Source organism: Anastrepha obliqua, chromosome 3 (genome assembly GCF_027943255.1).
Source record: "Anastrepha obliqua isolate idAnaObli1 chromosome 3, idAnaObli1_1.0, whole genome shotgun sequence".
NCBI lineage: Eukaryota > Metazoa > Arthropoda > Insecta > Diptera > Tephritidae > Anastrepha > Anastrepha obliqua.
Window position 1 is genome coordinate 57,941,724 of NC_072894.1, and position 25,620 is coordinate 57,967,343.

Below are 25,620 nucleotides of genomic sequence, written 5' to 3' on the forward strand. Positions count from 1 at the left end.
TTTCCACCTCTCAGGCAATTTGTGGATGCCCGGCCAATTGTCGTTGGTAGCGTGCACCGTCAACTGTTTCATCTGGTTTTAATAGCTCGTATCAAATCATACCCCGCTGATCTCAGAAAACACACAGCATTGCCTTGCGGCCGAAGCGATTTAGTTTGGCCGTTGTTTTTGGCCATACGATCGTTTACGCTTGGGATTGAAGAAATACACACATTTTTCATCACCCGTAACGATTCGATGCAAAAAAGACTTCCTTTTGAACCGGGAGAGCAGCATTTCACAAGTGGTTTTTCGATGTCCGCAAATCGTAGTTTGAAGGTACGAAATTCGACATTTTTAAGAGCGACAAAAATGCTTTGTTGTATGATACGTAACAATCAATGAACTGAATATTGTTGACAGATGACAAACGAAAAAAAACAAGACATTTTGGAAGGTTTCAAGAAATGATTTGGTGGAATTTTTTATTGTTTTTGGCTTGGTTAATTATTATTGTGTTAACGATGTGAAGAAAAGGCTAATAGAAGCAACAGTTAATTTAATTGCGAAATTTGCTGCTAATAATAGACCGTTGGAAGAATTCCGTAAACGACGTCTACTGAAGTTGCAAAAACTATGGCAGCAATACGCATGCCAAACTCGTAATATAACAAATAAAAATTTTAATAGAATTGTGACTACAAAATTTTCTGTTATTTATCTTAAAAGTTGATGATAAGAAAAATGGTGCGTAATGTGGCTCAGGGTATTCGGGTAAAGTGGGCCACTATATAAAATCACCAAGAACAATTGTAGGAGTTAATAATAAGTCAATGAATTTATTTATATGTTTTTTAAATTTTATTTAACGACCTTCTTGATTTAATGACCTTCTTTCATTATACCGGGGTCCCATTTCCTTATATCTCCATTTTTGGCATCAATATGTGTAATTGGGAAATACAAAACAGGAAAATTAACAAGGTTTAGGAAAATACTAAGGGAGTAATGTGGGCTACTAGTTCACAATACCCGACGCTGACTAGCCCTCATTAGCCACTGTACCACTTACAAGAAAAAAGTAGTACAAACTTTTGTTTAAATAATTTAAAAATAGTTTCTTACAACACTAAAAATGCAGAATAGTTCAATAATTCTATCTGAACTTTCAGACTTTAAAAATAATCACTTGCTAATACTTAAAATACCATTAATATTACACGCCAATGAAAAACAAATCGACTGCACTTCACAAAATATTTTGATCAACTGCTCATCAGTAAAAAGTCCAATTCAAAAGGCGAGCAGCGTAGAACATCCGTCATAGGTATGAATTTTGAAGTTCATAAGCAATCTTTCTAGTGCATATTCCTTATTATGAAAAATATAGACGTTGACCACATTACCCGAATAGCCCACAATATTCGATCTTACTCTATACTTTGCCAAAATAAAGTTTAGTGAAAACAGAAAGTTTACGCGTTTTTCGTGGATTTTAAAGCAACTTTTGACGAAATTCTGAGACAGCTATTGATCTTTAAATTGCGTGCATTATGCTAGGCATTTAACAAAAATGGTAAACTCCATTGAACAAATTTATTTGAATAAAAATTCAGTAATATGGACGGGAGAAACTATGCCAGACAAATTTAGTATTCCTTCGGCTGTAAAACAAGGTTGCGTAATGTCAACAATTTAGAAGGCAGAATAAGTATAGGGGAATTAAATATACAACTATTGTTTTCGCGATTTACATAGTAATAGTATCAGATGATGTTAACAAGCTACAAATTATGATAAACAAACTTGAAAAGTACTGAGATACATTAAGCTTGGAAGTTAACCTTACAAAATTAGTTGTTATGAAATTAAGGAATAGAGGAAGGCTGTCTGAGAAGGAAAAAAGGGTTTTCAAAGGAAATAATATTGAAACAAGATCTGAATATAATAATTATTAACGCCACAACTAAGTTTTAAAAGGCATTTAGGAAACAGAAACAGCTTAGTAAAAATTACTATTAATGCAAACAAAGGCAAACATTTTTAGCAAGCAGCTAAAGTGAGATCTCAGCCAAGTGGAACTTATTTTTAGCTTTAGTACGAGCAGCACAAATCCGTTTGGGGTTTCGCAATGTTTGACGAAGTCGACAAAATGCAATTGTACTTTCTAAAAGTAATATTGCGTCTTCCTGACATTACACCATTATACTGTGTATGGCCGCCGTAGCCGAATGGGTTGGTGCGTTACTACCATTCAGAATTCACAGAGAGAACGTTGGTTTCCATCTCGGTGAAACACCAAAATTAAGAAAAACATTTTTCTAATAGCGGTCGCCCCTCGGCAGGCAATGGCAAGCCTCTGAGTGTATTTCTGCCATGAAAAGGCTCCTCATAAAAATATCTGCCGTTCGGAGAAGTCCTTGCATTTGTGGAACAACATCAAGACGAACACTACAAATAGAAGGAGGAGCTCGGTCAAACACCCAAAAAGGGTGTACGCGCCAATTATATATATGTACCTGTATATAGTATACTGTGTATTTTTATAAGCGAGTGCACTAAGTAACCATTTATAAACGCTTGAATTACACTTAAGATAATATATATTTACAAAACTTTATTTGAATACGAAAATGAAAGACTACCTCGTAAGATGACCAAAATAATATAGGGAAAATAAATATTTTAGGTAGAGAAAATATTAGGTTTAGGAAACTTGGAAAAATAATATTGGATTGCTTGTTGAAAATCTAAACAAAACAGATAAAGAGAAATTGTGGGAGAGGGCGTTAAAGGATCTCGATCACTGTATTGATAAAACCTATTTAAGTGAAAATTTAGAAGCTTTTATATGCTTGGATCTTTAAATCAAAATGTTATTTAATATACCATGGCGAATATAAAAATCTAAGCTGCACTTTGTGTAATTTCAGTGAGACAGAAAATATGACGCACTTCCAGGGGAAACATCCAATACTCCAAAGAATCAAATATAGATATTTGGGGAAATACTTTCTAAAATCAAGGGAAATAATTGACGCAGTAAATGGAGAAATGAGATGAGAAAGTCTAATTAGGTTCATTATTCGTGAAATATAAGCTAATATGTAAAATGTGATAAATACGAGTATAACAACCAAAACTGTTCTTTTTATACTTTAATTTAATTCGCTCAATGTAATTTATTAACTGTCTGGTTATTTAAATGGTGTAGAAAACTCAATTTGTATTGAGTTTTACAGATCACCTAAGATTCAATGTCGTATGTTCTCTAGTTAAGTTATTTATACTGTTTAAAGTGCATTCATTTTTTTTATTTTAACCACTGTCTGTCTATATTTTTATCTATCTAGAAAGTGGCAGTGAAAGTTCCTAGACTGCTTCTCTCAACTTTGCATAAACACGTCGCATAAGGAACTTCTAGAAATTATTGAATTTTACAATCTCACTTAAGGTGGTATTGATGATGGACTGAAATCTAATTAGTCAACTCTTCCCCGTTTATTTTTTTTTTTCAATCCTGGACATTGGTTATGTAAATGCTCATTTAATATTTGACACTTCGCATATGGAGCAGAATTGAAGGATTTCATTATATTTTTGGCATTTTTCCTAATTGAAACTCATCTTGCTCGCCGAAATACAATTAAAACATTGTCTTGGTAGTTGTAGTTTCACATTCAGCGTTTTCCACAATCCTCCCACGAACAAGAAAACATTTCAGAATCCGAAAGAAAAAAGCATAGTTGTGAATTTTGTTCTCAGAAATTAGACAGAAAATGCACAAAAACATTTGCCAATTGCAAACAAACTTTGCACTGCCTAGTAATGGAATACATGGAGTAAAAATGTTCAAATTTGGCTAGGGAATTTTTATATTGGCTTTCGCTTTTCTCAACGTGCAATACCTCTTTTAGTTTTGAAAACTTGAAAGTTATAGATATAAACTTTCTATACAGTTTACTAAAGCAATCAATGATTTCACATAATTAATGGACTGTTTTGTATATGCGAAAACATTTTTTGCTAAGTATTACATGTGTTTTTTTTATTTAAAATATATGTAAATAAAATTTTTATTAAAGAAAGCTGATAATGAATTTTGAAATATTTCAAATACAATTATTTAAATTTGCGGTCATAAAGAACCGCACGCGATGGATAAAGAAGTAAAAAATGGCACGACAGACGGGGGGTTAAGTATCGATATTTACTAGCAATCACGGAAATCAACCCGTAGCTAGTTTTTGTCCGAGTTATACAGAGTGTTTTGTTACCGACTAGAAAGTCTTCTAAGTTATATTCTGTGGTTAAGTGCATGACGAAGTAGATCTAAAAGTTGTGATCCAACTCGAATATACTATTTTTATCTTGCCTAAAAAATACCATATTTTTTGATGTAGGAGTTTCATGCTTGAGTTTATTCGTAAGTCAATAAAATTACTTACTAGATAACTTTGAAAATTGTTTTTGATTTTATATCATGCACTTGAAGGAGCGCGAAAATTAAAAAAAAAAATCGGTGCACTGGTTATTAAACGCTAAAAGCAACCCATTTGCCGTTTCCAAGGCATTTGAGTTGGACTGCAACTTTTAGTCTTTCGTCATGAATTTAATCACAGAATCTAAACCCAAAGTCTTTCTAGTCTATAACAAAATTCTCTGTATATTATGTACTTTTGAAATCGAAACGTTAAGAATAATCGATTGGCACCAGATATAAAAGGTGATTTTTTAAGAGCTATAGGAAAGTTTTTAAAAAAACACATGTAAAATTCAGAAAAATGTTGACCGCGACTGCGCTTCAAATGGTCCATCCGCTTAGTCCAATTTTGGCATACTCTTTTCAATGTTTCGGCCGGTATCTCACATATAAATGCTTTAATGTTGTCTTCCAATGCGTTAATTGAAGCAGGCTTGTCTGAATAGACATGAGCTTTAACATAACCCCGCAAAAAATAATGTAAAGGCGTTATATCGCACGATCTGGGTGGCCAATTGACAGGTCCCGAACGCGAAATAAAATGTTTACCGAACTCGTCTCTCAACAAGTCCATTGTTACGCGTGCTGTGTGGCATGTGGCACCGTCTTGCTGAAACCACATGCCATGCAAGTCAAGCTCCTGCATTTTGGGCAAAAAAAAGTTGGATATCATTCCACGGTAGCGCTCACCATTCACAGTTACGTTACGATTCGCAGCATCTTTGAAGAAGTACGGTCCAATGATACCTCCAGCCCATAAACCGCAAAAAACTGTGACCTCTTCTGGATACATTGGTAGCTCTTGCAATTCTTCTGGCTGATCTTCACTCCAAAATCGACAATTGTTCTTATTTACGTACCCATTGATCCAAAAATGAGCTTCGTCGCTGAACACAATTTCTCGACTTTAAACTTTCTTAACAGAACACGCATTTTTATAATAAAATTCAATAATTGTTCGTTTGTAAGACGATTCATTGTTGAATTATAGACCAAACTGAAGATGTTTGACAGTGAAACAAAACACGAAACGTGCGTCAGCTGTTCAAACCAACTGTTTAAAAAGATAATAGCTAAAAAATCACCCGTTACTAACTTCAGTTAGTTTTGCGGGAACACTAAAAGTAACTTTCAGCCGTTGTTATTCAATCGAAAAAGAGAGCACTTTTTGATACAAAATAATTTGGATTTCTATTTTTTTTATAAAGTGTTTCCGCAACTATTATTATAAAAGTCATAATCGCTTGGGTCCTTGTTAAAAATTAATAAACAACTTTGATATTTCTGAGAAATGTTGCCCCTTATGCATATGTGTTTAAAAACTGAGCAACGAAATACTGTAGTTTCACCAATTTGGAGAAAGCTGCGGGACAAGTAAGATTTTGAAAGATGGGCGGCGCTGCTGCCTCATTTGGGTAAATGTGCGCATCTCTAAAAGGACTAAGTAAAAGTTGCTCAAACTTGCCGCGTGGATTGCGTGGGGTACCTAATACAACAAACAACAACACAACAACAAAGCAGTGAGATGAACGATTCCATTCTGATAGGCCAATCGTCAAAAATGTTGATAAAGACAAAGAAATCGTTGAGCTCGATCGCCACGTGAGCACTTTTCGTATTGCCCAGGAATTGAAGACTAGTCCGAAACCTATTCGAAATCATATGCGTAGGAATAATTAAACGTACATGCATATTCCTTTCATCGCCGAAATAGAGCGATAAAGAGTTGAAAAATCTTTTACTTCACCTAATATAATCAATTCCTCGTCCTCACTTACCATATTTCTTAATGACCTCATAAATTACAAATAATCATTTATTTATCCATTTAGTTTAGGGTTTTTTGTCTTGGAATATATCAATAAGTATAACAAATATTCAAATTCCTAAAATGATCCCTTTACTAGGGTAAATAAATACTCGTACATATGTATGTATTTATATCCTTATACACACACATACACTTCCATCGTGCCGATAATATAATATAATTTTTAACAGAAGCAGTGTCATAAAGATCACATTTTCCATTGGCCTTTCATTGGCGATACGAGCAACTCAACGACCCATCATTTAATTGCGAGCAGTCCATCAGCCATTAAAAGGGTCACAATTCCAAATCAATTAATTTAAGAACAAAAGAACTGTCATGTAAATAAATAATGGCATGTACAGAAACAATGGAAACAAATTGAAAATACAGCAGTAGAGCGCAAAATGGTAAATAAAAACGTAAAAACGGTGTATGTACATACATACATATGGACATATTGAAAGAAATGTATGTATAATAAAAGGACAGATAAATAAGAGTAACAACTTTGGTGGAAAAGAAACTTGGAATACATATATCTTTATAAAAGAGAGCAATACATTTGTAAACATATACATAAAAACCATTGAAGTTTGGCAAATATGTGTATGGAGGTGTATATTTATATAAATACATATGTGCACACATACATGAGTATATTACATATATACAATACATACATATGTAAAAATGTTGATGGGTGTGCAAGTGGATGCCGAGTGATTGGCGTTCACTGAGCCACTGGGAATATGCATATGCATACATTCATCATGATGTTCCATATAGGGGTTTATTTCCAACAGTTAATTCACGTGGTTGCCTCGGCAGGCTCTCCTGTTAACCCGGTTTTTCAAACTTGATGACAGTTTTTGGCTCTAACTCACGAGAGATTGAATCATTTATTGAATATTCCCAAAAGATTGGTTCGTCACGGCACGTCAAAAAAAAAATTCGTTTAACGGCGACAAATGTCAGCTCCAAGGTGGCCATCGATACGGCTGATAACACTATTAACGAAATCGGCGGGCAAAACATCGATTGTAGCACGGTAGTTTAGCGCTTGAAATTAAAGATCGTTCAAGTCCACGTTTTTTCAATTTTCGGCTATTGTGTCTCTGTTTTCTACCAATATTTACAAAAAAAAAATCCAAGCCATCGCAGCCATCTGTCACACTCCGAAACTATATTGGCTTCTTTACGATCACTTGCTGATTTTTCCATTCTCAGATGTGGAAGTATTTTATTTATTTATTTATTTATTTATTTATTTATTTATTTATTTATTTAATTCAATTAATAGTCTAAAAAATACAGTATTTCTTACAGACTATGAAAACATATTAATGCTAAATTAAATTAATTAAAGTTAAATAAAACTTATAATTAACTGGCTTCAATTGTAATGAGTAAAAGAAAAAGATAAAATTTCTTATAACTTACAGAGGACGATTATTCATTTTAGTAAGTCAAGAAATACAAAGTTTCTTACAGACTACATAGAGCTAAGAGTATTTATATAGAAGTAATTAACAAAAATTAAAGCTTAGGAAAGTAAATTAACAAAATATACTAGGTAATTATTTAGAATTCTTACAAAGGAAGACATTTTTTAATTGGGTATTAAATACATGTTTCGCCCTCGATCTAGATCCAAAACGGAGGCGAGATAGTTAATGTCAGATAGCGTTCTAACAAGAGGCGCTTTGGCACTATATAATGTCCCCCTAACGCCAACATGACAAATTTTGACACGGCGAAAGTTCCTGCAAGGAACATTAAAATGTATTCTTTCTAGAAGAAACGGGCAGTCAATTAGTCCATTAACGAGATCGAAAATAAAAGAAACTGCCTGAAACGTACCTATGTCACTTAATGGAGAGAGACTAATCAAACGACAGCGTGAGTCGTATGATGGTTTGGGGTCTGAGAAATTTAGTGAATGTAGCGCGAAACGCACAAAAATTTTTTGAACCCTCTCCACTCGATTTATATGAACTGCATGATAAGGTCTCCAAATAAATGAGGCATAATCAAATTTGGACCGCACAAACGCAGAGTATAAAATCTTAAGAGTACAGGGTTGGCCATATTAAACTGACCCATTGAGTAACCCTATAACTTTTTACTGTAATTTGAAATCTAAGGTTTACGTCAACAAGCCAAAGACACTAGGCGCACTTAAGGCCAATATCCGACGGGAAATAGCCGCCATATCGGCCGAGACGCTAGCCAAAACTATGGAAAACGCCGAAAAACGGGCACATTACGCTATACGAGCTAAGGGCGACCACTTGCGCGATATCATATTCAAAAAGTGATGTAAACGAATCTCCTTGAACTAAATTAAATGTTTTTCACAATGAAACACAAAAAAATGTTTCTTTTTCCATATTTTTTTAATAATCACATGGGTCAGTTTAAGATGGCCAACCCTGTACATATCCAAATACGTGCTAAGGGCGACCACTTGCGCGATATCATATTCAAAAAGTGATGTAAACGAATCTCCTTGAACTAAATTAAATGTTTTTCACAATGAAACACAAAAAAATGTTTCTTTTTCCATATTTTTTTAATAATCACATGGGTCAGTTTAATATGGCCAACCCTGTATATGGATCAGTGAAGTGCGATGAGTGATGTCTAACAAAAGCGAGCATAGCAAGAGAATTGGAAACGGCATAAATTAGGTGCGTGATAAAATTAAGCTTTGAATCAAAGAAAACCCCTAAATCTTTTATCACATCCGACGAAGCAAGATATGTATAATTGATATGATAAGAAGTGTTGAGGGGGTTTTGAAGCTTAGAAAATGTGACTTTATGACTTTTTCAATATTAAGAAATATACGATTTATAAGGCACCAGGAAAATAAATTATTCAACTCGGACTGTAGGGCAGCTGAATCACTAGAATTTCTTATTTCAGCGTACACTTTTAGATCATCAGCATAGAGAAGAAAATTAGCGAAGGAAAAACACGAATAAATATCATTAATAAACAAAACAAATTGCTTGATTTTGGCTTCTTTTCAGTAAAAGCGCTATGTGGACTACACAACAATCGGCTGTGGAAATAAGTTTGCAATTCGTTCACTTTTCGTTCCACGCAGATATGGTGCCGATGTTCTATCAAGATTTCCAGCTGGAAAGAGCTGTCACGTCAAAATAAGATGCCATTAAAAAAAATGCGGTATGAACTACCCTGTAAAATTGTCCGTACGAGTTCAAAGGCAACAAATATGTATGACTTTGTGATGGTTTTTCGAAATGTTTGAGCGATTGGACGCGCCTACTATCGCCTATTCAATCGATTTATTGTTTGTTTGTTGAGTTCCCTCAATGGCATTCGAGTTTGTAAACATCCGGTTGTTGTCAGTCAGCCGCTTACCCAGTAGTTTTCTTTGTGGTGCTATCCCGTTGCGCTCCGTTTCACTGCATTTCTTTCTACACGGATACAATTGAATACGTTTGGTCAGTCTGCCTAATTTTTTGCTGCCTGTGACTCGCTCGCAATGACAGACACATCAATTAAAAGCAATGTCTATGCATTGCTACAACAAATGCAACGTAACAGAAAACACACGTACATCGATTCTGCTGTCGCATAGCCAGACAATGGGCTTTGCTTTTGTAGTTCATTGATTGGTAACCGGGCCAGGTGATGGCAAGTAGTGATACGAGTTGGAATAAAGAGTCGTTGAAATCTTTCCATTGACATACTTTTTTTATTTGTTACTCTTTTTCAGCTTTTCCATGCTACAATGTGTACTTACAAGGCAAGCACATTTTCTTGTGAATGTATAATGCAAAAAAATGATTTTTACTCAAAGGAGGATGAACTTTTCAGGACGCTTACTTTGTAATAAAATGACGAAAGACCAAGGTTGGAGCGAACTTAGTGAATTGACAATACAAACATGCATACATATGACACATTTTTCACTCAAAAATTTAACCTGTTTAAGTGCAGCAGTGATACTAACCTTATGGTGATTTAATGCTGGAAAATATAGAAAATGATACGGGTACCCGAAAATACTTTATATTTTGAGTCCAATTACTGGATATCACCATCCTCTATACCTACAACACTCACGGTGAATCATCCATATTTTTCGTAACAATGCTGAAAGCCTTTTTTTGCCTATTCCTTCAGCATATATGCCACTTTAGCAGTTATACGGAAACCACATGCCGCGAAATCCGGCAAGGAAGGTAGATCGGCTAACCTTTCCAAGTCTATACTTGGCTAGCGACCTCTTAATAAAAAATATAACTCTTATGCCAACGAAGGCTATGACTTTAGTAGTTTGTTTACAGAAGCGAGAAAAAGAAAACCGCCCGCTTAGCACCTGGCGATCGCTTGCATCTGCCGCATGTATGTTTTTGCTTTTATTTTGTAATAATATATTCATGTGAAGGTAATGCATTTATTACAATCTTCTTAGCAAATGAAAAATTGAAACTAAATTACTAATTATTATAGATGTAAGTCAAGTAAGCCTCGGCTAATGCTCAGCTACCTTCGATAGTCGTTCGCTTTTACTGCGCAAATCAAGTGTATAATTTTACTATAGGGTGATTTTATAAGAGCTATAGGAAAGTTTTTCAAAAAACACACGTAAAATTCAGAAAAATACATGAAATTTTTATTTAAATCGATGTACAGTCCATATAATTTATTGTTTGAAGATTATTTCATGCAAATGTTGACCGCGACTTCGCTTCAAATGGTTCATCCCCTTAGTCCAATTTTGGTATACTCTTTACAATGTTTCGGCCGGTATCTCACATATAAATGCTTTAATGTTGTCTTCCAATGGGTTAATTGAAGCAGGCTTATCTGAATAGACATGAGCTTTAACATAGCCCCACAAAAAATAATCTAAAGGCGTTATATCGCACGATCTGGGTGGCCAATTGACAGGTCCCGAACGTGAATAAAATATTCACCGAACTCGCTTCTCAACAAGTCCATTGTTACGCGTGCTGTGTGGCATGTGGCGCCGTCTCGCTGAAGCACCAAACTGTGACCTTTTCTGGATACATTGGTAGCTCTTGCAATTCTTTTGGCTGATCTTCACTCCAAAATCGACAATTCTGCTTATTTACGTACCCATTGATCTAAAAATGAGCTTCGTCGCTGAACACAATTTTTCGATAAAAAAGTGGATCTTAAACTTTCTAAACAGAACACGCATTTTTATAATAAAATTCAATGATTTGCAAGCGTGATGTTCGTTTGTAAGACGATTTATGGTTAAATTATAGACCAAACTGAAGATGTTTGACAGTGAAACAAAACACGAAACGTGCGTCAGCTGTTTAAACCAACTGTTTAAAAAGATAATAGCTAAAAAATCACCCGTTACTTGTACAACAGCGTCAATCCCTTTAGCCACACCTAGTATTGTCGGTATTCTACATTTTCAAATTAAAAGTTGTGTATCGAAAATTTTAAGGGGGGAAACCGGTTTAGGAGGCCAACATTTTGGTGTTTTTCGAGAATTTTTTGAACAAAGAAGGAATACTCAGAAATTGTTTAAGTTTAGAGGATATTTTATTTATATGTTTTAGGCACACTTTTAAATTTTTTTGAAGCTATTTCCGCGGGAGATAGTGGCGTTAGAGCGTGCTGTCCATGGACGATCGCCATCCGAGTGTCTGGTGGGAATTCCTAAAGTTGCAATTTTTCTCGGAAATCAACAGCCATTTTTTTTTTTATTAAAAACATATTTCCTAAGAATATGAACCTAATTTTGGTAAAAAAATATTGAAAATTGCATGCTTTTGAGGCGCTTGAACACAAAGTAGTTTTTTTATACCATATTTTTTCATCTATTTTGCTTAAAAAAACCATATTTTAAATAATAATTTAATCCCAGAATTAGGTTCATATAAATTAGAATATAATAAAGAAAAAATCCTGAAAAATTTTAGAACGATTGGTCGATAACTTTTTAAGCTAGAATGCCCACCAGTTGAAAAAGTAGTTTCGAGAAAAATGTCGCGCGCTAACCCGCGCTACGGTGCGGAACCGACGGGCAGTCACTTAAGTGCTCATAGAATCGGGAACAATGCGAATTTCGCTTTAAAATTTTTACCACATATTCTTGAATAGTTATACTAACGATTTATTTATCGATCTAAACCGGTTTCCCTCTAAATTTCGGATAATTAGTTGGCGACACAGTCGAATTATAGACAATTTATATTTTTTAAAACGATTCATACTCGCAACATGGAAAGGTTTGGTGACAAAAAGTTAACAAAAATGTTGACCCCGATACGTAGCGGAATTCACTGCTGAATGTATGCAAATGCATAGCAGAACTTTACTTGCTCCCATTCAGATATGACATATAAATCAAATACATCATATCATTAGTGCAGAAATTTCTAGTCCCTAAGAAGACCCGCTTTTGTTTTATATTAGGGCGAAAAACAAAGTGCATTGAACATTCGGAGCGACAATCTCCTTACAGGGTTAACAGCAAATGGACGAATAAGTATCCCACAAACTTCGATCAGAAACGTGCAATGGTGATGCCGAATTTTCACACCAAAGATGCCGAAAACCAAAGTACAGAGGTTATAAAATCACAATCAGAACGTGAAATGCTGACCCTGAAAATGAGAATTTATGTGTTTTACCACATTTTCTGTCGTTATCGAAAACATGCAATGCACATAAAACTGTCGAAAATAGTCATTCCGTCAAATCGATCAAGTAAATATGCAAATAAAACATGGGCTGAAAAGTCCTGGGCCTAATAAAGAAAACACGTTCAAGATTACCTTCATTCATCAACGTAATTTTCACCGAAAACAATGCAATCATTGCAGTGCCTATCTAGCATTTCAATACCACTTCTATAGAACGATTTATCTCTTGTCTCAAAATAGGCCTCAGTTTCAGCGATAACCTCTTCATTCGAGCAAAATTTCGTGTGGCGAGCAGCCAGTAGTCGCTGGGGGCTAAATCTAGCGAATACCGTGGATGTAGGAGTAATTCGAAGTTCAATTTATGTAGTTTGCCCATTGTTTGTATTGACTTGTGACACAGTGCGTTGTCTTGATGAAACAACAATTTTTTCTTTGCCACATGCGGACGTTTCTTTGCAATTTCGGCCTTCAAATGTACCTATAACGCTATATAATATTCACTGTTATTCACTGCCCTTCTAAAGCTAGTCGATGAATATTACACCACACACATCCCAAAATACCGAGACCATAAACTTTCCAGGTGATTGTTCTGCTTTCGGGCGCTGTGGAAGAGGTTCACTAGTTGCTGTCCACTCAGATAACGATAATTCTGAAGTGAAGTGATGGATCATCCATTGTCACATATCAAAGCAAAAATCGCGGTATATTTAATAACAAAAGCAGCGTCATTATTAGCGCAATAACTCACGAACTAATGCATAGAATATCAGGAAATTTTGTCAGCTGTATGCAATAAAACTGGTGCCATCTATATGTTAGGCCCGAGACTTTTCATTCAATGTGTATATATATAATTGGTGCTTACACCTTGTATAGGGCATTTGGCTAAGCTTTCATGGAGATGCACAGCACAAATAGGAAGGACCTGCAATTTTATGCCGCATGTCCTCTGTCCAATCCGAAAGATTTGTGGGAAAACTTGAAAATGGATTTGAGCGAATATATTTTGCACCGCCTTGGTAGCGTAAACAACTCACTCAAAATACTTCACTTGAACTTCATGATCGTGATTTAGAGTGAGAATAACTGTACATCGCTAATGATTTCTGCACAGTTGTTGGAGAAAACAAAAACTTTTTGCTTCTCGAACAAAAACTAGCCTACAGCACAATTTCGAATGGCGAAGAAGTGGTTACTCTTCCTTAGAGCGCCTGACGGCATGGAAAAACACATATTTTTAATATGATATAGGCAACCAATTGTCTTAAAATGGAGTTTCTTTGGCTTTTGCTTCATCTGGGATAACGACTACACTAATTGATGGGGGAAGAGCAGCATATTCGGCGGTCAAATTGCCATTGATTTTGTATTTCTTGGATGTTTTAAGTGACAAGATTTCTAAAGTTTCTGGCATGGCTAAGATACTAAAAATTTCCAAAGTAATTATGTGGAATGAATGCGCCATGGCTCATAGGAAATCATCTAAAGCGCTACATTTCAGACATGCCCATTTTTCCCACCGATATTCTATTCGATTTCAAACGACGGCAGTTTCCCACTCAATGTGAATCACTTTCTAAAGTGTGCGGGTTAAATCTAGAAAATCCGTGTTATTCCATTGCCAGTTACATATCTAAGTTGTATGTTCACTAGTCGATCAACTACTTGTTTTCTTCTTTCTTTGCCTATTCGTTTTCGAATTTTAGTGGTCATACAACAAATAATGTAGCTACTTATAATTATGATACAGTATAACATACATATGTATGTCATATTATTCTACATTTGTTTAATTTAAATTGGATATTGTTTCATGACAAATGTCACGTTTTTTTTGATACACCACATAGATATCTGATGTTGTTTATGTTCGTGGACCATCTTATACTTCTCGGCCATAAGAATTGATTTCTGCCTGCTCATTATCTTCCTTCGATGTTTAATTCTTTGCAATAGTTGATATTTTGGGTTTCTTATAATATGTCCGAAATAAGCTGTTTTACGTTTATATTGTGTATATGTTCGGTCTCTGATCCAAGATACTTAAATTCGAGACACGTTCTATCATTTCTTTTTGCATTTTGAGTATTTCAATATTATGCGAATGTTTTCTGCTGGTAATGATAAAGTTTTAGGGAGTATTGAAAAACACTGTCGAATAATCTAAAAGAGCGTAACCGCGCTTTCCCTAAATGAGTATGAAAAGACCAAAGCAGAACTTGCTTTATTTTATAATTTTAGATCTTCTCAATTCGTCACTTCTCTACTCTCACTATGCCTAGATAGGTTTATTTATACCAGTTTGGCGAAAAGAAGAGGTTTTTTTTATATCGAGAAATATCATTACCAAAAAAACCTTATTTTGTAATGAATTATTGCATTACTCGAGCCATTGTAAAATCTACTATTTAAATTACAAGAGCTGTGGATTTACTTGCTCCAATCGGTCCGTCAGTTGTGCACAATTTTTGAAATGTACTGGGTTTTCTCGACATAAAAGCACGATTGCGCTGCATTGGACTTAAATGGTTAAAAATACACATGTGAGGCCTGTTGTTGTTTTGGTGGAACGCAACTCTCTTCCTATTCGTAAATCCAAGCCAGCTTTGGTAGTTCAACAATGTCAATCTGGTAAGTTGTTTATAGTAGAGGTCCCAATTGAATTTTTACCGCATTTTAGAGTAGTTCATAATGGTTGAGCTAATTTCCATCTCACGAAACATGTTACTCGCTGTTATTGTTGTCGGAACAACATAAATATACCGCTGCACTGACAGTCCGTAAGAATGTTGAACGCCGCGATTGACGTTGTTTTGGCCCGGATCACCGCGACTTGCCCACAACCACTTTTTTGTATGTAACCCATTTTTATATCTTCAAAAATAGGTCGACTTCATTACGTTTCATAAAATAATCACAAGGGTTAATTCGATCCAAACAGTTATTCTGCTGCAACTCATCTGGCACCCACACATCGAGCTTCTTTTTTTTTTGAACCAACTTTATCCAAACGGTTTTGAACGGTTTTCCAGTTAATCTTCAGTTGTTGGACAAAATTTACCAAATCTCGCAAACAACATTTAACTGTCACCAATTGATTCCAATTTGACTTATAGTTTTAGATAGATGTTAAGGGGGAGCGGGAAGTATATATGAAGTACTGCACTGTTATTAGCGGATTTCTTTAGCCACATACCTTAAAGGACTCTGGACTGGAGTCTTGCTCTTAAATTGGGTAGATTGTTGCATCACGCACGCAATATACGCTTTAAAATAACCTTTTCGAACGTAATTTGTGTAACAGAAATATCCTTTGAATACAGTTTTTATTAGTAAATGAAATGTATAAGAAAATTATGCTATTTGGGTCCTTGCAGGCTTATAACCCACATATACGTGTATACAAGTTACATACATGCCAGGCAAGTTGTTTAGCAAAAAATTCCACAATTATTTATTTCATATCAATTGAACTCAGAAGCACACATGAACGTGATACCTTCACATGAACAAATATGTTCATATGTGTGCACATAACCCCTAGAACTAGCCCTTGCTTTGCCAAAATGGAATTTGCATTTTTTGGGTTTTGCAAATAAATTTGGCGATATTCCTATGCAGAAGCGTAGTCAAGAATTTTTTCATTCAGGGGCTTTTTGTGGGTTTTTGTCTTTCCATATTTCTTAAGGAACATAACGTTGATGTGTAATATGTATAATAAAGGAAAATATGTTACAGAAAAAAATTTAAATAAACAGGAAACAAGTAAGGAATTGCTCAATTCGGTCTGGACCGAAATTTATACAAACACATTTTAGTAAACTTTTTTTGTGGACGTGGATATTGACCGATTCCACATATTTGAACCTATCTACATACCTTTTTCCCCTGGACATAGAATAATATGTGCAATAAATTTTATTGGAATACATAAATTTTTGCTTAGGTGATTTTGGCCACACACGGATGGAGGGAAAAATCTGCCCAATTAGTAGTTAAATTTTTTAAGTACGCGTATTATTAGTTGGCCTGTAGTGATATTATGGTGGTAGGCGTAAGTATAAATGTAGCTCGCGGGTGTAGTTATCGCTCTAGCGTTTACAAGGTCAGTTCAAAAAGTTCACTGAATGAATCGGAAAGGGGTATGAATCGATCGATAAATATAATACTTCTCACACATTTTATAAAGTTTATTTATACCGCCAAAATGAACTGTTTTCTGTAAACTTTCAAAATCGGTCGATATAACCGACAGAGCACGTCTAGAACAGAGGATGCGTAACTCTTATACTAGAATGCGCCAATTGGTTTAAATTAGAGTACATCGATTTAAGACATTCTCTGTAGCCGACTCCACTTCTTCATAAACAGAAATTTCCACGACGCGTTTTCTTAATTTTGGGCAATAAATAATATCTGATGGTGCTAAAAGAGGGCGGTTCGATGATATGCTTGCATCGTGCACTTGTGAAAAAATGAAGCAGATCTTAGGCTCATTTTCCTTTTTTTCTCGGGTTTTTTTTTTGTTCTTCTTATAAGTGTAGTGTAGCCTTCTCCCGTAGTATTGATATTTTTTAATAAGATTCCTTAAAGTTCAAATTCCTTAATAATAAGATGCTTTAATAATAATAATATATGTATACTTATACAATTGGCGCTTACACCCTTTTTGGGTTTTTGGTCAAGATCCTCCTTCCATTTATGGTGAGCCTCTTAATGTTGTTCCACAAATAAAGGGACCTACTGTATTAAACTCCGAAACAGCAAACCAATGATTGCCGAGGGGCGAACCCTATTAGAAAAAACGATTTGTGCCATTTCGTGTTTCGAACATGGGCACTACCAAATGGTAATGACGCAGCAACCCATTCGACTACGATGGCCGACACACCAATAATAAGATTCCATTTAAATCCAAAAACATTCTTATAATTGAAATTGTTTGATGGCGGGTGGTGCACCTTTTATACTTGAAGTCAGATTCATAGAGTTAATTAAAGTTTCGTCTCCAATAATAATCCAGTTCTTAAATGCTACCTAGCCATATATTCAAAAATTTGCTTGACGAAACGGGGTGTAGTTGCTTATCAAGTACTCTAACAACTCTTAGTTTGAGCACAACCACCATTGCCGGCATTTTGGTTGTTATATCATCAAGAAGGTACTCTATAGTGAGCTTCTGGCAATAGGGATCTACCATTTATTCTATCGATGTTAGCGCTCGCAATCCGTGAAGGGTCGACTTCTTCAAGAAATACTTATGAGTTCTTCAAGCATTATTTATTAAAATTTTCACGTAGAGATGTTATCTTTAATTATTTGTAAAAGTTTTATGCCTTTAATAGTCCATGGTAAGGTTTAACCATAAGTTGGTGAATCTTGCATATACAATGCACAACTCAATGCCATGGGATGTTTTACATATAGTCGAGGTCCAAGATTAGGTTAGGCACGCTTAAGCTCCTGGTTCTTTTTAATGTCGAACGTTAACAGAGAAGATGTTATAAAGTCTTCTCTTCCTCCACATTGTAGCAAATAAAATAAATTAACCTTCCGTGGGACACCTTTGTTAAAACCATCGGCTGCATGTTGTGTATATACCTATAAAATGAGACTTTTTTTTCAATTAAATGGTTACAAATTTAATTTATAGCCATCGCTAGCGACACATTTTCCCATCTCTCAGGCAATTTGTGGATGCTGCGCCAAAACACTTGGCCGTGTTTGGCCACAAACCAATCATCGAGCAATTTTTTGGCTTCTTCGTGAGAGTTGAAGCGCTGCTCGGAAAGTGCGTGGCCCATCGATGCAAACAAATGATAATCGGAAGGCGCCAAGTCTGGTGAGTAAGCCGCATGCACCAGCGGTTCCCAATCGTACGTCTCCACCAATTCCCGGGTCGCTCCTTTTCGATGTGGCGGTATTTCGTAATCAAGTCAGTTCATGCGGCACCCATCTTCCGACCCTTAAAATCATGCCCATGTTTTTCAAACGTTTGGAAATGGTTTTTTAGGTCACTCCCAACTGCTCTGCCATCATTTCTTGCGTTTGACCATCATCTCCACCCAACAATGCTTGCAATTCTGAGGACGCCGAATTTTTTCCGGTGGCCGGCCACGGTCCTCGTTCTACACGCTAAAATCACCATTTCGGAATTTTTCAAAAAATCTGAAGCACTGTGCTCTACATGTCCACCATAAACATCTATAAGCATTTGATGAACTTGAGAAGCGTTTTTCTTCAATTGATAACAGAGAATCAACGATGTCCGCAAATCGTAGTTTGAAGGCACGAAATTCGACATTTTTAAGGGCGACAAAAATGCTTTGTTGTATGAAACGTAACAAACAATGAACTGAATATTGTTGACAGATGACAGACGAAAAAAACAAGACATTTGGGAAGGTTTAAAAATACTCCTACATACATTTGTATGGAAATATGTTGCAAATGCGCCTCAATTATAATTCATGTTTAAGTATTGCAGGTATATATTTTTAATTTCTTATCTTTTTCATTAGTTTTGACTTGAATTGAGTTACCTTCAGAAGCAAAAATATTCGCTGATATTTTGGTTTGTAAAAAAAAGTTTTTTTTGTTCTTTATTTTGACTTATTTGGAGTCAACGAAGAGGGTTGAAGAAAATAACTTGACTACAATGAATTTTATGGTAAAATATGAAATGATATTTATTACGGATTCGTTGGAAAGCAAGCAAAACGCGTATAAAAGATTCTTGAGGCCTGCTGACATTGAATTCTTGCATACAATACCGTTGAAACAAGGTTTTTGACGAAGTTTTTCCGTCTTGTAGACAAAGACAACAATCTCTATTCCCAGGAATAGTAAATTATTTTATTAAATTATTAAAAATTATTCTATAGTCATACGAGTAGTGAATTGGTAAATAACGGCTGGATTACTCATACGATTTTCGATGTTTGCAAGGGCCAATGTGTTCGATAAAGTCGTAAAAATATTTCGTCTCTTGGTTGCAAATACAAAAAATACAAAACGACATCTAACATGTTGCAAGAAAATAAAAGGTCCATCGACTTGTTGGCCGTTTTGATATGAAATGTGTTACCATTTGGTCCATGCAATCGATGTCAGCTTTGCGTGCCCAATCGGAGGTATAACGTTTAAACTCCTTTTCTTCGTCATATTCGAGGATCCATTTTAAGAGGTTATATCCATAAATTGATAAAAAATTAAATTTTAGTAAGCTTTCTGCAAGCTCAACTCGCTAGCTATAAGAGAAACAAGAAAGTCGAAAAGGGTCAGGTTATACCTGGCTGCCATAACCCTCTATGCGGCTCAACGCTCACGCAAATTATAATCAGTTTATTTCATTTTGTATCAGACAGCAATTTCTTAATATTTTTGGATGCAATATAGTTTCGTTTATTCGATTTCATGAAAGTTTGATCAGATCAATTGCAACCCCCCCTGCCCTTCTCTCTAGCCGAGGTCCATGCCAATACGTGTCTGCCTTTATGCATGTATTGGCTTTCACTCCTGTGGCCGCCATTATAGCCCATAAATTTTAAGATTTGCATTTCGAACTAACTGCCAATTCCTTGGCACACTTTCGACTTTGCAATACTACGTTCATATGTATGTACATATATGTAAATACATTGTATACGTAAATATCCATTATTTAGTACCAAACAAAATACTCACATACACATCTGTGTACTATCAGGTGTTTTTGTGGATCAGAAATTTTGCCAACAGTCTTCCAATGGATTGGCAGAGAAAAGAGTAGCGAAAAGAATATCGATGAAGAAATCGACCAAGTTAACGAAAAAAAACGCGCCGATTGGCTAACAATGGGTACCTTGCAAGAGTTCTCACGTTTTCAGAATTAAGGAAATTAAGCGAACGTCAAATAACTCGATATGTTTTGTATTGTTAGTATTAAGCTGTATTAGTTTACGAGTATATGCACATATGTATGTAAGCAAATAAAAAGCAATACCATTCACTGTACAAATGCATTTAGGGGTATATATTTATATGTATGTGTGAATAGCTTCAAAATAAAATGAAATACATAAATATCACGCTGACGGCCACTGACTTTATCGGCAAGCTTTTGTATGCCATTATTACTTAGAACTGATTAGTTAATATAGCATGACTCTAATGATGCAGAACGTGAAAGTCAAATTCTCGACAGTTTTTTCTAGTAGCCGATGTCAAATATAGGCAATATAAGGCGGATGTTAGTTGCTAGATGACACGCGTACAGCAGCGTTGCTTTACTATATTAACGTAAACTAACAATTCCATATACATACAAACACAGAAAATAGCCCATAAAAATTATAATGATCCCACCCATCTAATTATTGTCGAATCGATTACTGGATAGTCTCGTGTGCCTGCCACACATGTTACGCTGACTTTTTGAAATAAAAGACTCTGAGAATAAAATAAACGATACGGTCAATAGTCTTGGACCTGTGGTGCTCTACATTGGCGTCTGGCTACTTTTGCCATTGAGCCTTATACACAAAAAAAACCTGTTCATGGAAAAATTAAGCACTAATCTACTAAAAATTGTCAAATCTACTTTATTTTCAAACAAACGTCTTATCAATAACACCCTTTACTTATGTATATGACTATAAGAATGGCAAATAAAATTTTTTCTTGATGTTACGAAAAAATTTTTTCAACTACAAGGTCCGGCACTCGAAGTGTAACCAATTAAAAAGGCCAAAAATTTAGCTTAGAAAATTACTTTTATTCAATTCAAAGCAAAAAATGTGTGAAAATAATACAAAATTAATAATCAATTTTCTTTTGCTCGATATGACGAACTATTGTCTTGACTATGGCCGTGAGACGGTCCAGAAACGAATCGCATGCTGAACGAATGTGACTTGCAGGTATTTGGCCCACTCGCGGACCATATCTTTTTTCAGCGTCTCGAGACTGGTGAATCTCTTATTTCGGGCCTTTCTCTCCAAAATAGCCCAAAGAGAAGAATCCTGAGTCCTGTTAAAACGTCTATGGTCTGCCACCGAAATGTTTGCCTGTTTGTCTGGCCATTTTCGGTGCTACGGCCAGATATTTTCAGTTCTTTCCCCATTTGGTTGTCACTTCGTCGGGAATTTCGCTTAAGCCACTTCTTCACTTTTTGAACCATTTCACGTGACGTTGCAGCCTTTTGATGACCACCTCCATGACGTTTCGCGATCCTATCAGTACCATTGTAACGAATAACGATGCGATAAACAAAAACTTTATTTACTTTAAACTATTACGCTTGAAATTCATTACTGATTATCTTTTTTCGCGTTTATTCTCGGCAAAATGTTTTCGCGCGCTTGTAGACAATACTCTGGACTGTCATTTAGCCAACTAACAGACAGTTGATGTCCGTGGATATATGTATATATATATTTATTTTTATTTATATAATATTTGCTGTTATTGCAAATGTCAAACCTCCGAGTATATTTCTGCCATGAAAAAGCTCCTCATAAAAAATATTTGCCGTTCGGATTCGGCTTAAAACTGTAGGTCCCTCCATTTGTGGAACAACATCAAGACGCACACCACAAATAGGAGGAGGAGCTCGGCCAAACACCCAAAAACGGTGTACGCGCCAATTATATATATATATATGAAAATTACCACTGAATTTCCACAGAAAAAATGCCCTTTTCCGTAAATTTGGAAATTTGCAAATCGGTTTTATTTAATCTGTCTTTTTTAATTTCCTACCAAAGGCGGCGGGAAAAGATCGCTATAAAATCATTTATATTCTTTTTTTTAAATAAAGCAATCAAGTTATTCTTTTTGGGTCATCCTAATGATAGTACCTGTACGTATTTATGTAGTAGTTGATTGCAGGTTCGTGGGTAAATCGCGAACTATAAAAATTTCGCCATACACGCATAGATAAAAGCCTGGGGGTGCTTTGTTGTCGGTTTTGACTGTAGATAAATCATAAAATACATTTATAAAAGCCTGTGGTTATCAAGCAATAAATACAGTGTCATGGCAATGTAGAAGAAGATTTTTGTAGATGATTTACATGAAATATAAACGAGTATGCGGATTTAATTATATGCTTATGCGCGTTAGCCATTTGTCTAGTTATTTGTACGCCAATAATTGAGCTACGGAAAAAATCATATTTTTCTTTACAATTTCAACATATGTACATACATGTATTGCATATATGTAATAAAAAACATTTATAAAAATATAAAAATAGTAATGATTAAGTCTTTTGATTAAGCAGACAAATAAAAATTATAATGAAGTTTCGCCGTAATTCCTTCTCTTATCAATTTTCACTGCCTTTATGGTCCCATTTTGTGCATTAAATTCCTTAAACTGCTTACTTATCTAGATTAAATATTTATTACACTCCATATATGAGCTGTTAATAGTAAAAGCTCTTTTCTTTCCCAAATGAAAATCAAAAACTAAAACTATTTATTTGATTATTGTGAAAAGCGCAGCGTCTCAAGGCTCTAAGTTTTAGAAAGCTATGCATGAAATCCAAAAAAGTTTCCTCTTTGATAGGCATCGCGTTTATTTTTCACGTTTTATTAAAGGCCAAGAGGGGTTAGTTTATTCTCACTTTTTATAAATATGAAATAGTGTTGTAATCATAACTTTTTCAAATGAGCAAAAATTAAATTTAGAACATTTTCGTAGAACTTTTTGATTCTGAAGAGATTGCCACTGCATCAAATTGAATGTGTTCTCAACATTTAGCCTGTCAGTATTGAAGATGTAATACACGAAATTTTCAAAATGAAAGCCAAAAGATCACCTGGTTTTGACTTCATACGAGCAAAAGTTCTTTAGTTATTTAACAATAATTGTGTCACTTGTTTTTCTCAATTAATTAATTAGAGTTCTTTGTTAAAATATGTTCCTCTGTACTGGAAGGCGGCCGGAAAATCATGAAATTATGTGTTTTCACACGGACCTATATCTCTGCTACCAATGTTATCCACATTTTTGAACTACAGCTGTTAACTCGAATGTTGCCATTATAGAAAAACGAGCTCCTACTCATCAATTTTGCTTTCACAAAAATCACTCAACAATCGACTATGTTCACAGGGTTTTTGGAACCACAGGGTCTACAATAAAGGAAAACAAAGTCTGCGCAGCGATGTTCCTTGACGTCTCGCGGGCGTTTGACCAAGTTTGCCATAGGAGCTTAATCCACAAGCTAAAATTGGTTTTGACTAGCATATTGCGAAATCTATTCTTCCTGCCTGGATGACAGATACTTTCATGTCAGACTTGACAACGCCTACTCTTCATTGCACAAAGTAAGCGCAAGGGTGCCTCAAGAAAGCATCCTAGGTCCTCCCCTATATTTTACAACTGGTATAAGGCCTTTGCAAAGGACGAAAACGTCGACAAAGTCAAGGAAATGGTGGTGGAAAACCATCATTTAAGATTGAAGGAGATAGCTCGCGACAAATATCATCGAACAACCGCTGTATTCACCGGATTCAACCCCCTGTGACTTTTTCCTTTTCCCGGAACTTAAATTGCTACTCCGCCGACGCCGCTTTGAGTCGATAGAGGCCATTAAGTAGAATCCACTGAAGGAGCTGAAGAAGATCTCTTCAAACTCGATTGAAAGGTGCTTTTATGACTGGAATAATCTATCTATCTATTTTTTTGATAATTAAACATTTATTTTGCGTTTTATTGAACAATTCCTGGTACTTTCCTGACAGAATGTATATCAAAAAAATTAAAATTTTTGTTGTAGGTAAAATTATTTGGAAAGGTTTTTTTTTGTAATTTTTAGATTTTTTACTTTTTTTTCATGAATAGCTGCACTAATCCCAAAAAGGTTCATAGTGTGATTTCTATACCACTTCGAAGTTTTGGTACTCAAATATGTAAAGCGAATCAGAGAAAAACTCCTAGTATCCACTAATTGATGTGCGTAAAAATGGATATATTTGTTCTATTTATAGACGGATGAAATAAATATACGAGAATGTGTTCCAGCGCTTCCTTTTAAAAAATTCCATACCAAAACTTTCAATTTGCATAAATCTCAAAATTCTAAAATTTCTTCAGTTTATTTCTTATTAAATTCTTGTCGGCTAGATAAGCAAATTTTCAGAAAAATTGGCCACAGTGTTCCAAATACTTGGGCCACTTTACGTGAAGTCGCTCATTTGCATACATGTGCATGCATGTTTATGCTTATTTACTTCCAAATGCTAGTTTAGGTATATGTGTTATCTGTGCATTTATACATAAACAGGTATAGGTGACTATGCAGCATAAAAAGCCAGCCAAACTGCACTGTCACTCATCGGCAACTGTTTTAACAAACTATATATAAAAGCAAGTGCGACAGCTGAAGTAGCAGCTGCGGTGCTGCATTGCAAGCTTATCAGGGCGCTTCGACATTTACCTTCATTTTCGTGCTATAGTACTTATACTATGCTGTCTTGCATAGAACGGGAGAGAGGGAGGATGTCAGCAGGCGGGAAAAGAAATATAACGTGGCTGTGTGAGAGTTATGGGTGGCATCGTAAATTCATAAAATCCTTCACCACTAAAAGATTTACGATTGTACAGTGATCATAAATTTAAGCACACAGAGAAAAATGTGTACACACACAAACATATCAAACAAATACATATGTACATATATGTCT